At 40.6% G+C, this 13,975-nt stretch overlaps 1 protein-coding gene across 4 annotated transcripts in view; it reads right to left on the bottom strand.

The window, feature by feature from the left end:
• mtcl1 (microtubule crosslinking factor 1) overlaps window positions 1-13,975 on the bottom strand; it is a 76,269-nt gene that overhangs the window by 54,869 nt on the left and 7,425 nt on the right. The gene's annotated exons all lie outside the window — the stretch shown is intronic.

Below are 13,975 nucleotides of genomic sequence, written 5' to 3'. Positions count from 1 at the left end.
CCACGTGTGAGAGAAGGACGGCAGGATAAAAGACATGCTGTGGCTTTTGGCTAATGCACAGAGACAGATATTTACACTCACATTCACACCAACAGCTACTTTAGAACCACCACTTAAACCATCCCCATACATCTCTTTGGACTGTGAGAGGAAACCATAGAGAAGCCCGTACAGACACGGGGAGAACATGCAAAGAAGGCCCCAGTCCAGATTCGAACCCACAACTTTCTTGCTGTGAGGTCTTACTGCCAAAGTCTACAAAAGCTTGAGGACAACAGCAGCAATCCCACAAATATTAGATGACTGTTTGTTTGAGATCACCTGTGAATCAAAGAAAAATGAATGGACACCCTCGTACCCCTTTATAACAAAGCCCTCAGTGAAGTCATGAGACTGTACAGGGCAGCTCCCAGGTGGGAATGTGTGTAACTTAAAATGAGCTGCAGGACAGTGCTTTAAAAAGCCTGCAGACACAGCAAAACTCTTCCCTAGAGACAAGTGAAAAAGGAGGCCAATACACCTGAAAGGCATTGGCGCTGCATACTACTGCTCTGTCTGGAGGTCATCCAGTGCACATCCAGCCTAAAAAGCCTGAACTCCCAAACATCCCAGAGTCTAAGTGAAGCTACTGTATGGATACATATATAAAATAATAATTTAAAGCGTCACTAGGAGTCAACCCACTAACAGCTATTAGTGACACTGTGGCTCAGACAGGCCAGGAGGAGGGAAGAGCTGCCATGTCAGCTGCCTCCAAACTCTTCAGCAGGTCCAGCGAGTATTCTGGGAAAGCAGACTGGCTGCGTGCCAGTGCTGTGCAGTGTGCAGTACAAAGAAAGCGAGCCATGTGGAGAAGGCAAGGGAGGCGAATGTCGCTCTGCACTCATCAAGATATACAGAGAAGACGGATAAGATCAGCGAGTTACACTCAACCGGAGGCGACCCCGCCCTCGGGCAAATTAATGCTGACAAATCAGAAATGGAAAGAGATACTACATTTCCCATGCTGTTCCTGCCAGAACAAATTTCTCCAGCACAGACATGCAGAACACAAAGATCCTCTCTTATTTGTTTGTGCAACCCATCTTGAACCAGTTGGTGCAGCTGAGATTAAGAATTCATCTTTGAAGGGAGGATAAGGGATAAAGCTGGTGATATTTTACCTTCACATGTATTTGGCAGATGCTTTTGTCCAAAGCAGCGCACAGATGAATCTCTGTTATTATCAACAAATCTGATGAAATGACCAAAAACTCAAACAAATGTTGCCCGTTGCAGTATTTCTCGTAGCTGACCCACTTCAGCACCATTCATTACATTGATTCCAAACCTTTGCTTCAATTTGGCATGTAAATCTCCTTTACTTGAGTCAAAAGTGATTATACACGTGACCTAGACGGATGCCGCTCAAAATTACATTCCCACTCTCACGCAAGCCGAACAGAGAGGGGGATTCCTTTGATCGAATATATAAAAAGAAGAAAAAGTAGGAAGTCTTCATTTGTCTGAATATCATTAGTGGGTGTTTTATGTTGATAAATTAACAAACTGGGTCATTGTTGTCTTTCTTAATGGAAAACAGAGAAAAACAGAAAGTTGTACTGACATAAAAAAAAATACATCAAAACTCTTGAAAAGTAAAGAACTACTCTGGAGATCACTCACAACTTCCCAACTCTAGCATCTCAGAACTGAAGTCATCCACGACCTGCTCACTTGTGCAGTTTACTCATGTGTACATGCATACAGCATACATTTAGTGGGAACAGGGGACAGAATCTCTGAGTCATCCCTTTCTACTACATGGTCCACCAATGTAGTGAAATGGTGCCAGATGGTCTAGTCTGAGTATTTTAGAAACTGCTGATCTACTGTGATTTTCCACACAACCAGCTCTAAGGTTTGTAGAGAATGGTCCAAAAAAAGAAGAAATATCCAACGAGCGGCAGCTCTCTGACTAAAAATGCCTTGTTGACATCAGAGGTCTGAAGAGAATGGTTGGATTGCTTCAATGTGACAGGAAGACAGTAACTCAAATAACCACTCATTACAGCCAAGGTATGCAGAAGAACATCTTCAGACTGGCTGCCACTCCTGTCAACCAGAAACAGGAAACTGAAGCTACAATTCATACAGGCTCATCAAAGACTGGAAAAACATTGCCTGGTCTGATGAGTCACAATTTCTTCTCCAACATTCAGATGGTAGGGTCAGAACTGAACAACAAGAGAGCATAAAACCAACCACTCAGGCTGGGGATATAGTGGGGTGAGGGACATTTTCTTGGCACACTTTTTGCCCAATTCTGCACCAACTGTGTGAGGCTATTGTGTCAACATGAACCAAAATCTCTGAGGGAGATGAGGATTATGTTTACTTCATCGTGAGAGGTAGCTCTAACACACTTGGACACAACTTCAAGGTTGACTTATGTAGATACCTACTAATAACTACTAACTCATTGAATATAATGTACAGCTACAACTGGTGTACTGGTTTTGTTTATGGCCATCCTCCTTAGTGAGGTCACAGTTTGAGGAAACATCATAGAAACAAGGAACTGGTTTTTCCTCTTTGTTAAAAGTCCAAACATTCAGGCTTGCTTTGTTTTTCCACAATGCCACCAGTGTCTTGCTGATCATCACACCAGTTCATGCTGCATTCCTAATGGGTTGGTTACAATGGTGGAAGTAGGTCACAGTAATCTCCATAAACAGATATCTGCCTATGAATATGTAGAACCTGCAGGCAAAGGTTTTCTGGTGTCATTATGCAGTCAGCTTGAGTTCTGCTGACCAAACACATTTAAGCAGCCTTTGATTGTGTGCAGGTAAACACTCTGTGTAAAGAGCAAGGAGAGACTGGGGGAGTATTTGTTGAAATGCAATCTTGAAAACATTGACTATTTAGCATAGAAAAAAAGTTATGCCCAAAACTGAGTATTTGGAAACAACTATCACTGAATACAACAGGAAGTCATTGCTCAGACACGCATCAGCTCTATCAGGAGCCCTGAAAAATTGCTCCTTGTCTTCAGAGGCTTTGCCAGCAGACTAGTCAATGGGTTTCCAAACTTAGGTTATAGCAGCAATGATATTGTGTGATGGACATTTAAAATTTGTTCCAGTTACAGCTGTCCTGTAAAATCAACCAACCAAGCCAAGCCAATTCATCAGCCAATATTAGAGTATTGGAGACATATTGGTATTGGGATATATGTCTGACTTTAAGTCTCAAAAACCAGTAAAAACAAAAAATCTTTTAAATTGGCATTTTAAAAGATCTATATCTAGTCGATATATAATTTCCTGTTACTAAAAATCACTTTCTTTGAGATTTGGTGCAATCAAAAGATCAGATACTTCCCTCAAATCTTACTCCAATTCAACAGTGCAAAAAGAAATAAGCCCATTTAGACTTTGTTTACAGAAACAATCAGATGCACCAGACTTCTCAAGATAGCTTCCAGGCCCAATTAAGCCCTTATCAGCGGCTTATTATCCTTTAGCCCATGATTATCATGTAGTTAGGAACGGCAGCCTCTTCTCACATCATCTGCAATTCATAATTAGCAGGAACCAAGTTATTTTTCAAGACTCTGACTCCTCGTTCTGTTACCATCAAGCATGTGTCTATGGTAACAAAGCAAGGATAAATAAAAACCTTACAACCCCATGATCATAAACTTGTGTCTGTTTATCTGGAGCTTTCCCTCAGGCATCAGCCATGTCTCCTCTGCTCACTAATAGGAACCATACACACAGCATACAACAGAGCACTATTATAATCTATGGAAGGAGCCTGAATGAGCGCACAGTTGGAGGGGGGTGTAGGTTAGGGGGGGATGAGGGTCAAAACGATGCGTACGAGTGTCCAGCTGGCTGATAATGAGGTCGGCCTCACCCCCGCGCCACTTTTCCACCACCCAGCACTTCACTGTGCCCTTGTGTGCATCAAAAGGTTCACAAAAGGTTGGTAATAAGAAGGAGGGGCTTTCGCCTCTGCACACATGGGAGCTTCGTGGCCAGAAAATGTTAGGAGGGGAACCAATAAAGGAGCAAAGTGAGAGGTGAAATACTGAACTATTATGAAATCCCAGCAGACTACCAAGCTGCCACAGGACGTTGTACAAGATAACGAAGTCTGAGCTCAGGTGGCGGCCAAGGAGTGCAGTAATCTACAGAGTTGTTACCCGGACTTGTTATTAGCCCAGATGATGGCTTAAGTCGGGGGGTAGTGTTTGTTTGTGTCATGTCACAGCTCCTGAAGTGGAGCTTTTAACTGATTCTTATCGGATGACCGCCTTCCTCCCTCAGCTGGGCTGGAGCTTTGCCTTTTCTCAGTTTCCTTAGAGGGGGTCTAAGGCATTGATACGCTTATTTAATTAAAGGTTAACCAGTGTTTGATTTCTAAACATTGTAGTTTACACTCATAACCTGTAACATTTTGCCACTCCAGGGCTGTATTTTAAAACCAACCACGTGAGCCAGCTAATTCATCAGCCAATATTAGGTTATTGGAGATATATTGGTAATTGGGGTATATGTCTAACTTTAAGTCTCACAAAACTAATGTTATCCATGTTATCTAAGCATCAACACAGTACAAACTCCCTAAAATTGGTATTTTAAAGTTCACTTAAAATTAAAAGCCTAGCGGTCAGTATATCCGTTCCTATCACTATAAACATCTATGTCTGAATCACACTTAATTAAGCATAAAAAGAATGAAAATCATCACTGGTTTGGCTCTATCTCAGATGGTTGTTCACAGGCAATGTGCATTATCATGTGAACTGCTGATAGCTTAAAGAGCAGTTTAAAGCTTCAAAAAAAAAAAAAAACTCCATCTACTACTGCATATCACAGCATGACATGGAAACGACAGGCTTGAAGTAGCTCTCTAGAAACTACAATACCTCGACCTTCGTTATGTGTTGGTATAGTCAAACGGTGATGATGTTCTTCTCCAGGTCATCATTAGTGCAGCGAAATTCAAGGCCAGCAAAGGAGGGCGAGGAAGCAACACTAAAACCCCCTAGGTACTTGACAAAGAGGGGATTGAAAGCAAATAGAAGAGGTAATTAAAGGAGGGATAAGTCACCAAGATTTCACAGCTTTCTGATTTAGTCTCCCTCAGTCTTAACAAGTTATGCAGCAGGTCTCTGTCCATATCACCGAAGTCATTATTTGCTTATGACTGTTTGCGTGCAACATATAACCTCGGAGAGGAAGCAGTGACAGCCTCTGTTTTCCTTCCCAGTCTCATAGTTTCTTCTGTAACAAGCACTTCGGATTAAAGCACAAACAGATCTATAGGCTCCCACAGTTCTCAGACACATGCAGCCCCATCTACTTCAAGTGAGAGACCACACAGTCCCCCCCAGACTAATACATTGCCTGAAATAGACCACTTTAAATATGATAGAGAACTCACTTGGATACTGCAAGCTTGACCAGGCACAGCTCTTTATTTTCTCAGGAAGGTTATACACTCCTGGACTGTAAAAACATAAACCGCTTTGTGATTCTATTGGAGTCCATCTTGATGAAAAATGTGTACATCAAAATGTGCATCGAACTCTTTTTGGAAAGAAACAAGCTATTCTATTTATGAAAGTAGCTGTATATTTTCTGTGCATATGCAATATCCTGAGTTGTATTTTTGATATTCATAGTGCCATATTTTTTAAAAACACTAAGCCTTTCATGTAGAATAATTAAGATTTTGCAGGGAGTGATGAGCACACAGAATAATCAGGAACCTTAAATGATCATGTTAGTTATAAAACTCCTAGCTTTACTGTTCTGGTCACTTTCAGTGCTCTCAGCTGTGGCAGGCAGCTGTTTTCTGTGAAAAACACTATGAAAGACTCACTGTATAAAGTACATATTGAAGCATTTATCAACTAGATATTTCAGCCAGGTATTTCCCCAAGGAGTTTACAGAGACCTGGACAAGTTAAAAGATGTGTTATTATTGAACTTATATTCATCTAGTGCCAGAAATAGGACTCCTAATGAATGATAATGCTTCTCTGGCTTTACTGGAAATGTTAAAAGCCAACACATTCTTCGAAATGTTACATCTTATATAACAACAAGGAAAATAAGGAAAACATTTTTTGGATATGATTGCATCTCTATGTGCCTTTGTACTCATTCTGGAAACAGATTCTAGTTAAAGGCCAGAACAGAGCTTAATGTCTTGCACAAGCGTCGTGCTAAATAATATACTCGTCTTTTCCCTGACGGTAGACGTGTTCTTCTGCAGCAGGAGGGCTGCACAATCCTCCCATAAGTCACTTTAGTCTCTTGTAGTTTACATTTATGTTGATGCAGCCTTGTCTCGCCCTGTTGCTGCTGTCGGTGAGGACATGGTGACAGCGCTCTGTGACTCAGGCGATCTCTGACCGCTGCCTCATCAAATGAACTTTTTTAGACTACAGCGAAGCTCACTGACACCACAAAGTCCCTGTAGCCTGATCTATAAACATGGCTACAAGCAGCTTTTGACAGTACGACTGCAGGTGTGCACGGAACATGTAACTGGGCTTATTTTTGGAGTAAAAGAAATGGAAACTGGCCAGCACAGAGTTGCTGTAAGCATCCTGATAAGATGTAACACTGGGCCACCATAGATCATCTCCTTGTAATGCCTTATGGCAAGAGTTCCTGCTTCATCAGGATCACTCTATATGCCTTTTTCTGCTCTCAAGCTCAAACATCTGGAAATTTTTAGACCTAGTAAGAATATTAGCTCTTCTCCATATAACTTTAAGCTGCATTAGCTCATTGTTTTGGTCACTACGCACCAGAAGAAATTTACCCGTTTGCTCTTCCAGACAACAGAGCTGTTAGAAAACGGCAGATGGGTGTCGAGGGATAATTTTTTATTTATACATGAAATAGGCTTGTGATACACTACAGTTGTATTTATTGTTTTATTCAGGCTGTGGGTGGGAGAATTGTTTGCAGAATCAAAACAAAGTTAAAACGTTCTCACGTGATCCTTACAGGATTACAAGAGTCAAACTTAGTACGAAAATGTCTGAATTTAGTTACCAGTGACCCACTTTGCATTACACGTAGTCAATATATATTATTTGTTATTGTGAAAATATGGATTACTGGAGCCTTAACAGGATTATCGCCTTATCTTTTTTTTTTTTTTGAGCAAAAATCTTTATAGTCTGGAAGCATCCAAAACAATTCAGCAGGATAATGTAGATCAGAACTGACATCGTCTCTCTTCATACCCTCAGGCGAGGCCAGAACAGTTTTTTCTGACTATATTTCACTCAAGGCGATGGCCCCCAACATACTAGTGGGAGCTCTATTTTCCTGATGGCTTGTCTGTTCCTTGTGTTTGGAGGAGAGGTGAGCAACACAATGAATCAGCCTGAGTTACAGCCTGCCAAGCTGCTGTCAAACACCCTAAATATAACTGCTAATACCATTTGTTACAGTGATGAAGAGAAGCATCCATGATACCAACCTTGGATTTCTCCTGCTTTCAGATCTGGGTTAAGCTGAACAAAATACTGTGAGACAATGAGGTGATGTTTTCAGGACACCGGCTTTATTTGCATTTTCAGATGTTTTGTTATATTTAAACTGTATTAAACCGCTGCACCTGTATCTCAGCCACGTTTCTGTTGCACCACTGCTCTGTCTTGGACTTGTTGTTTTCATTTCTTTTTTCCCCCTTGTATAGTTAATTTACTTAATCATCTCGCAGCACATTAAATATTCATTCTCCAAAAACACCCAACTGGGCCAGGGTTAACCTACCAGCTCAAAGCACAGATGCAAGATTAGCTTTGCCTTTATAGAGATTTTTCCCCATTTTCAACTATAAACATCAAATGATGGCACCCAAAAAAGGTGGAAACATCTGAATTTTCAGCCAGCCATGGCTAGTTGCCAGGTAGCTTCCATAAATACAGATTTCATTTTATAGACATTACGAAAAACTCAGGATACATTTAGTTTAATTTCATCATCAAATATCAACTGTTTTAGATAAAGTATTTTACCAGCTTTGATGCCTGTAAGAGCACTTTAAATGCAAATCAGATGTGAACTACATGCCAAGGCTCACGATTTCTGAAGACTGCGCTTAGGATGGCGACAAATATGTTTTTGAATTTCTTTCAAATGCCCCTTCATGTGTCTGAAGACATTTAAAGACACACTTTCATGCTGGAACGGCGAATGCTTCGGGATGTTTTCTGATTATAAAACGACGGCTTGGATACGACTGCAAATTGAAACGTTTGAGCAACACGACGGCGTGCATGAAAAATAAATAAATAAATAGAAAAGGAGAAATTCCATCTTACAAGGGTTTTAACTTCAAAGGCCAAACGCCTCAGAGTTGTAACACATGACTCCAGGGTTTCATGCACTTGTCGATTTTCCATTACTTGCTTTGGGTCTCCGATAGCTTGCCTATAGGGTAACAATATTATCTCCTCTAAAATGATTTACTACTCCACAGTTTAGGCATTCATGATACACATTACTGTTGTAAAATAAAAAGCTATGTGTCAATAGCACAGCCTTGATTTCAGACGTGCGTTTATGGTGTTATTCTAATGCCGTTCTCATTAAATCGGAGCTGAAGATGTGGTTTCCACCTGAAAACAGCAGAAATGTGCAAGTAATGGCGTCCTCCTCTCAATCACGTCTACGAAGAATTTCTGCACATTGAGCAAACTGCACAGTGGCTGCGCGATGATAAGCTTTATATGGATGTGTGTCACTGCAGCAAATTTTGAGTCCCTACGCTGCTCCTCTCCTCACGCCTGTTCTCCTTCCTATTGGTGGAGTCAGACACAAGATACCAACTAGGTCAATGAGATTCCTTTACACTCCTCCAACAGGGGAACCACAGCAGAGGAGAGGAGAGGGGGAAGATGTGAAAGAGAGAGGTGTGGAGAAGCAAGGAGAACAGAAGGATCAGGAGATGCTTCTTCAAAGCCAACGCTTTTTCCGCCAAGGAAGGGGGGGGAACGATGCAGCAGCTCTGACATGAAACAAATGTCTGTGGTGACTCTCGCTCAGATACGGTTGAGGTGACTTATTAAGAATGCAGGCATTTCCCTCTGAAATCTTTGTAGTGGGGAAAACACAGCAACAAAACAACTGAAAGGTTGGAACTTCTCTCGTAGACACCTTCAGTCTTTATTTTTGGTTCTGCATAAGTGAACCCAGTTATTGTGGCTCTTTCATAGTTAAAAACCAGCAGAGTTGTGTTGCATTTAGTTAGTAGTTAAACTGATAATGCACATCAAATCAGTTCATCATTTGCAAATTTTTGATTCGTCTCCACTGCAACCTGCACATGAAACAAGGCAATAAAAGGAAAAACACACCATCGCTTTGCAAAGGTTAAACAAACCCCCCAAAAACACACAAAACAGAAGCTTGCTAATGAGCACAGGTGACGACTCTATGCATCCACAAGCACTTGAAGCAAATCAGCCTTTGGAATACAACCCTTATCGAACAGATTGCATCGTGTAAACAATTTCACTCGAGTACATTCTGCCTGCACATGCTCTTCATTTTAATGTATATTTCAGGTGACATACCCTTTTCCACTTCCCAAAAATGGCAGCTTTCAATCTCAAATGATCCTCAGCAGATGTTTTTCTTTATTTATTTAATAATCAATTAGACTGAAAAAAAAAACAAAAACATTATGCACTACATACTGTACATTAATGCCACTGTTTTGCACATGTCTCAACCAACTCTGTATATTTTTTTATATATTTTATTTTATTGTTTACTCTATTTAATTTGTAAAATATGTACACACACACACACACACACACACACACACACACACATATAGAAAAACATATTAGTATACACATCCAGAAATGCATATACTATTATATATTGTACATATATTTATTAGGCTCAGATTTAGCCATTCTTATATTTTGCTTGTTTTACGTTATTGTTTTTTGCACAACTCTGTTGCTTGTGAAGCTCGCACACAAGAATTTCACTCACATGTACTGTACCAGTGTACCTGCACATGTGATGTGACAATAAAAAGTGATTTGATTTGATTTGAAAAGAAAGTGGCCAGTGTGAAATTAATTTGGGCTGTCTGACAGACCAGAAAGGCTTTCTTGAAACATCACATCAGGGTCTGGGATCAAGTGATTAGAGATTCTTAGTTCCAGATATATTCTCTTTTTTTAGGGCTTCGCTATGACTCGATTAAATCAAAATGAATATAGTAGGACCCACTAATAGTGCCTTTATTTGGTCACCTTCCTTTTTAGATATGTCCTCCACTCAAATTCATTAAGAAGATGAATAATCCACAGATACTGCTGTGAACGGCTTTTATTAGAACTCCTTCAGCAGAACAAACGCTACAAAATCACACTTAAATGCTCTCTGCCTACTCCAAAAGAAGCTTCATCTTACCAGCATAACCTTCAATGAGACTTTATTGATCACTGCTTTCATGACATCTGATGTCAAGTTAATGCTTCAATATGAAAATATCTGACGTGCAACATACCTGGGAGTCACTGAGGGGGAAAACCACCTCACAAAGGATTATCCTTTGGCCTAATGAAAGATGAGTTTATCACAGCGAAGCAGGAACTGCAGATAAATCACCTGATGCTCGTGTTCTGCGTGTTGGCATTTCATTAGTTCCAGTTCATTACACACATCAGTGGGCCTTTCTTCAAATGTCAGAATGAAAAATCTCCCAACTGATCACAGTTTGCCTTCGTGCTGACCAGCAACGAGACCATAATTTAAAGTGAAGAAGATCCCGTCAGGCAGCCCTGCTAAACTGTTTGATATCAGGGCCGAAAGCTGTTGTTATAGCGCACGCACACGTGGCCTATGGCCGTCTGCTTACAGCCATCCCATACCTCTCTGTCTTTTTCTCCCTCGCTCTCCCCTCCCATCTGAGCGTACGGAAACACGCCAGGCTGTTTTATAACAGCCCTTCTTGTTGGATTAATCCATGCTGGGTTGCCAATCTCTGGGCCAGCGTCACATTGTGCAGCCTCCAATAGCCAAGAACAGGCGCAGGGACATGAGGACTTGGGTTTTAAAGGGCAGAGATGCACAAACTGTTGGAGATTAGCCGACCTTTAGCAATGCAGTGAAAAAATTCAAACTGATTTTTTTTTCATAATACTTTTTCAAAACAAATTGAGGATTAATGTGTATAAATATAACATATGCCCAACATCAGAATAACTATTGGCAAATAAGACAACATTTACTGATGGCTGGATTTTAAGCTGTTAAATGTACACACACAGAATGAGGAAGAAAACAGTTGATTTTGTTTTTTTACACACAGAATATTATATCAATGTTTGTGTTTCACTAGAAGTTTTTAGGGAAACGTGTCAAACATGAGGTTTGTAGCACGGCTCTTTAGATCGCCTTGTATAAAAGCCAAATTCAGGTACAGAGACAAAGATGTTTACTCTCAGATTACACAATACATCTCAGTATCTTTTACGCAAGCACAAAAACTTTAATTAAAGTAGATCAATTAATATAAAATGCGATTTGATTTCGTAGGTCCCACAAAAAATGGTAGTTGTTAGTCTCGACTGGTTGGTTTGTTTGTACTATTGTGTAACTTTGGTGTTTTAGGATCAGTGCAGCAACTCCTGCTTTCATAAATACTTGTATGGTTACTAAAAGATGCTTAATGTAACAGATCAATGTATTGATAGAAACGGTAAAGGGACCGGTACTTATATAACATTCACACAGACTCACACACCAATGGACACATCAGAGGCAACTTGCGGTTCACTATCTTTACCAAGGATACTTAAATACACAGGCTGGAGGAGGCAGGGATCCAACCAATGCTCTTTGGATTAGCCATCTCTGCTCTTATTTAAAGTAAATTTTGTGTATAAAGATTTAAATCTAACTCTTCATTTCTGAAGAGTTCTTTTGAATAGATGGTTATAATGAACTTGAGCTGAACTGGGGGTTTTTTGATCGACAGTATGATTTTATTTGAGAAGCCCACGTTAAGGTGCTTTGTTCATGCAGTGGTGCTCGTCTGCATTTAAAGTGTATGTTAGCATTCAACACTAGTGATAAAGGAGCTGAAAAGATATCCTAAGAAAAGTAATGGGGCTGACTCATACAAACTAGAACAAAACTCAAAGCAGTGCTGGATTATGTGCTTCCCTTTTCTTCTGTAAATTGCGTCACGGTACACCTGAGTCATGGTTTACGAGGTGTAATTAAATCTGAAAAGGAAATGAAGTACTCCTCAATCCAGTTGAGCTGCATTCTTATCAGTAAGTGTGTTGCTCCTTTCCTGTCTATGACCGATGTTATCTCTGTGACTGAGCAGCTCTGAGAGCAAAGGGCAGTTTCTTAGATTCAGTTGCTGAAGCTGATCGCCAAATAAATTGCGTGTAAACACTCTAATAATTTCCTGAAATGGTTATCCTGAATTTTAAAGCAATCAAAAGACTTTATGCAAGCCCACGGACAAAGAAATGTGGACCAACTCTGAACACATTTGGGGGTGCTGTATTATAAAAGAGCCAGAGACGGTTTATGTTTTTCTGGGACAAAGCTCGGAGGAAAACACAAAAAAATCATTTGGAGCAGCCGCTGTCTCAGCCTTTCTACTTACTACTCCCTCCACTCCTCCTCTTTGAACAAGACAGTCTGTGTCATCTTATGCTCATAAATGTATGCATCGTCCCACCACCACCGAGCTGCATAAAACTGCACCGAGCCACAGTTACAGAGTTACACAGCACGCCCCGCATTACAGATATCTGAAAAATGTCAAAAGAACAATGTGCAGCTTCCTCACACTGCACTCTCGCTCTTTCCCAATAACTTTCTTTTAAAAGGTTATCAGGATTACAGCAACAAGAGTTGCGTTGACTGCATTAGCACATCCATAGTAGACATGAATTCTGCCTCTCAGTCAGTTCCTGATAAGCTGTCTTTGAAAACAGCGATGTTGCGAGCACTGACAGTTAAGGTCAGAAACATCTTTAGAATATAGATTCTGAACCAGTGGTAGACCTTTCTGAAGGGTACGCAGAAGCATGCAAAGTCTCACGGAGACAATGTGGCATGAGCTTAAAATCAAAGCATCTTCAGCAGCGCACATAACGACAGGAAACGAGTAACAGTGTCATCCTGCTGCCAAAAGAAAGCCACATCTCCAGACTGACCGGTCTGGTATTAGCCTAGTTTTTTCTTTGTTGGCAGATGGCACGTTACCTCCTGTTGTCAGAATCGATTAGTCTAAGCAACTGAAGCTGAGCAGCACTGAGAATAGCTTCTGCTCATCTCGTTACCTGTGAGACGGCCTTACTTCACAGATGAGGTAAACAGTGATATTGAAGTATAACAAAAGCCTAAATTATACTGATACAGCAGCTAAAACACAAAATTAAAATGTTTAAAGAACATGGGTAAATTGGGAGTGTGGGTACACTGCAGTTAAAGTGGGAGTGTACTTCCTAGCACCTAAAGAAGCATGACTTTCCATGATTCAGATTCACCACTAAACTAGAAAAACAGAGCTCAGACATTACTTGGAATTTCCTCTCTGACTTCGTAGCTATCACATACCTTCAGTTTAGTTCGTCTGAAGCTCATAACATCTAGAACAAAATGTTATGTACTGCTTCTTGGGATGTAGCCATTCATTATGTGCCAAACCGTGTAGTGGGAAATGCCATCGAGGTCAAAATGTCTAAACTAAGAGAAGCACGAGAAGCAAGACATCTGGTTTTGACGAGCTCTTTCATTGTTTATTGTTATGAATGTTGGCTAAAAGAAGTTGCTGAACCTCTTTCCTAACGCACATTTATGGGGAACAACTTGTTCACACACCTGAGCTGTGAGTGGGAGGGGTTTTTGGCCTTATTTTTGAATAATACAGTGAAAGTAACGTGTTCACACATCCTGATGCGAGT

This window comes from Pundamilia nyererei, unplaced genomic scaffold, assembly GCF_000239375.1.
Source record: "Pundamilia nyererei isolate P.nyererei 1_Seehausen unplaced genomic scaffold, PunNye1.0 scaffold00031, whole genome shotgun sequence".
Taxonomy (NCBI): Eukaryota; Metazoa; Chordata; class Actinopteri; order Cichliformes; family Cichlidae; genus Pundamilia; species Pundamilia nyererei.
Note: the sequence above shows the minus strand (reverse complement) of the source record. Positions and strands in the feature narration are given on the sequence as shown.